Source organism: Zingiber officinale, chromosome 2B (genome assembly GCF_018446385.1).
Source record: "Zingiber officinale cultivar Zhangliang chromosome 2B, Zo_v1.1, whole genome shotgun sequence".
NCBI classification, from domain to species: domain Eukaryota; kingdom Viridiplantae; phylum Streptophyta; class Magnoliopsida; order Zingiberales; family Zingiberaceae; genus Zingiber; species Zingiber officinale.
The window spans coordinates 39181895-39184429 of NC_055989.1; the positions used below are offsets into that span (position 1 = coordinate 39181895).

The window sequence follows — 2535 nt, forward strand, 5'->3', positions numbered from 1 at the left end:
TTGGAATATGATAGAACCTGGAATACCCATCCAAGTAGTTAAAATAAGAATGTTTATCAAGCCTCTCAAGCAACTGGTTAATAAAGGGAAGAGAAAAATAATTCTCCTGACCGTTCGTTGAGATTTGCTACAACCCGGCCGATCACTTCACATGCTTCATTCAAACTTTTATTAAGCAAAGAACCACCAAAAGCCCAATCTAGCAGATTCTTGTTCTGGAAGGATATCACTATATAAAATGTACTAATTACCAACCAGTCCTCTATCCCATGATGTGGAAATTAGTATAAAAGATTTAAGAATTTGTCCCATACTTGGCATAGCATTTCCCCTTCCTTCTGTTCAAAATGTAGGATTTGATTCCTAAGTTTGTTAGTTAGAGCCCTAGAACCAATCATATGATGATTGTTGTATGGACTCATTGTATCATATTCCTATGTAAATAAAGGCATTTGTTTTGGTTATTATGCTTACTTATATTGGTGCCAAATAACTAAGTATAATAGCGTCCTTGAGTAGAAGGTTCTTATCTATATCAATCGATTGGTTGAATCGATAGTGAGATGATATAGAGAACACTACTCTTAATCATTCCTAGTCAAGTATTAACATTCAGGGACAATGTTAATGTGATGAGACTAGCATGTAGGTCAACTCGATAACTTGATCTCACAAGTCATGGATATAGAGATATCATGTTGACACATGGGTATGCATTGAAGAATGTATACTGAATGACCCTCCATGAGAAAGTATCATGGATCATTATATGAGTGTCATATACTTTCTCATGTGGCTATTAGTATGACTATTAGTCCTTGGACCTGAAGTCACCATGGTTCCCTACATAAGAAGTTGTATACTTTGGCTTCGTCAAACGTCACCCGTAACTGGGTGGACTATAAAGGCGATTATTGGGTATGTAACAAATTATGCGGAGGGATGTGAGTGATGTAGATGAGATCTATCTCTCCTATATAACGGAAGTGACATCGTTATTCTTGATAGAGTAAGACCACTAAGTGCATGGCCATGCCCAAATGAGTCAATATGAGATATTGAGCTTATTTGATTATAGTGTGTCTACTTGGAGTTCAAGATTTAGATTGATCAGAGGATGACACCGTCTATGCCTCAAATTGATCAATCTAGATGTCAAGGATAGAAGGACATTGTCATATATTGTGAGAGTCATAATTAGTAGTCACAAGGTGATGTTGGATCTCAACATTCTTGTAACTTGGGTAGTAGTGATGTGTTGCTAGATACCGCTCATTACTTATGCTTCTAAATGGGTTTAGGAGCATTGCCAACGTTACAAGAACCTATAGGGTCACATACAAAGGGCAATTAGATGGAGATTAGGTTCATATGATGAACCAAGAGGATTAGGTTCATATGATAAACCAAATAGGATTAAGAGTAATCCTAATTGGGCTTATTGAGTTGGACTCAAGTTGATTCATGTTTTCAATGAGTCTAATTTAGATTATGACTCATTGAATCAATTTAATTAAATGAATTAGATTCATTATATTAAATTGACTTGAATTAAATGGTTGGATTAGATCAACCATGAGAGAGACTAAGTCAAGTTTGACTTGACTTGAGAAGAAGAGGAAGAGTCAAGTTTGACTTGACTTTATGCCACATTATTTGTGACTTGGCATTAAGTGGCCAATGATGATGTGCCACATCATCAAGGCTAGCACATGTGTGTGCCACCTCATGGAGGTTACAACTCTCCTTTAATGGCTACATTAATTGTGAATGGGGGTTACACTTCCCATGGTGGCCGGCCACTTTTGATTGTGAATGGAATTCATTTTTCATTCAAGGCTCATTCACATCATCTTCTTCCTCCTAGAGCTCTCTCTTCTTGCTCTCCCTTCCTCATCTTGCCGAGACCTTCTTGGAGTACTAGCACACTCTAAGGTTCTCCCTCCATCGATTTGTTCGTGTGGATACACATAGAGAGTTGTCTACCTTGACAACTTGAGATCCGGCATCTCCTTGGACAAACGGGACTCGCGAAGGGCACGCAACGAGGGTAAAACTCTTTAACATATAGTTCTATTATAGATCTATAGGTTGGTAAACTCGTACTCATATTTTTCTAAAGTTTTATTCTTCGCACGGATCCGGTGGCGGGGTTTCGGGGTTTCCACGACGCGAAAAAGCGGTTTTCGCGGCCCGAAAAACCCAACAATGCGGAGGGATGTGAGTGATGTAGATGGGATTTATCCCTCCTATATAACGAAAGTGACATCGTTATTCTTGATAGAGTAAGACCACTAAGTGCATGGCCATGCCCAAATGAGTCAATATGAGATATTGAGCTCATTTGATTATAGTGAGTCTACTTGGAGTTCAATATTTAGATTGATCAGAGGATGACACCGTCTATACCTCAAATTGATAAATCTAGATGTCAAGGATAGAATGACATTGTCATATATTGTGAAGAGTCATAATTAGTAGTCACAAGGTGATGTTGGATCTCAACATTCTTGTAACTTGGGTAGTAATGATGTG

The 2535-nt window shown here is 38.1% G+C and overlaps 1 non-coding gene across 1 annotated transcript; it reads left to right on the plus strand.

The window, feature by feature from the left end:
- Window positions 1–264: 264 nt before the first annotated feature.
- LOC122049919 lies at window positions 265–371 on the plus strand. The gene has a single exon (XR_006131162.1). It is a non-coding gene; the product is annotated as a small nucleolar RNA R71 (small nucleolar RNA).
- The last annotated feature ends 2164 nt before the right edge of the window (window positions 372–2535 follow it).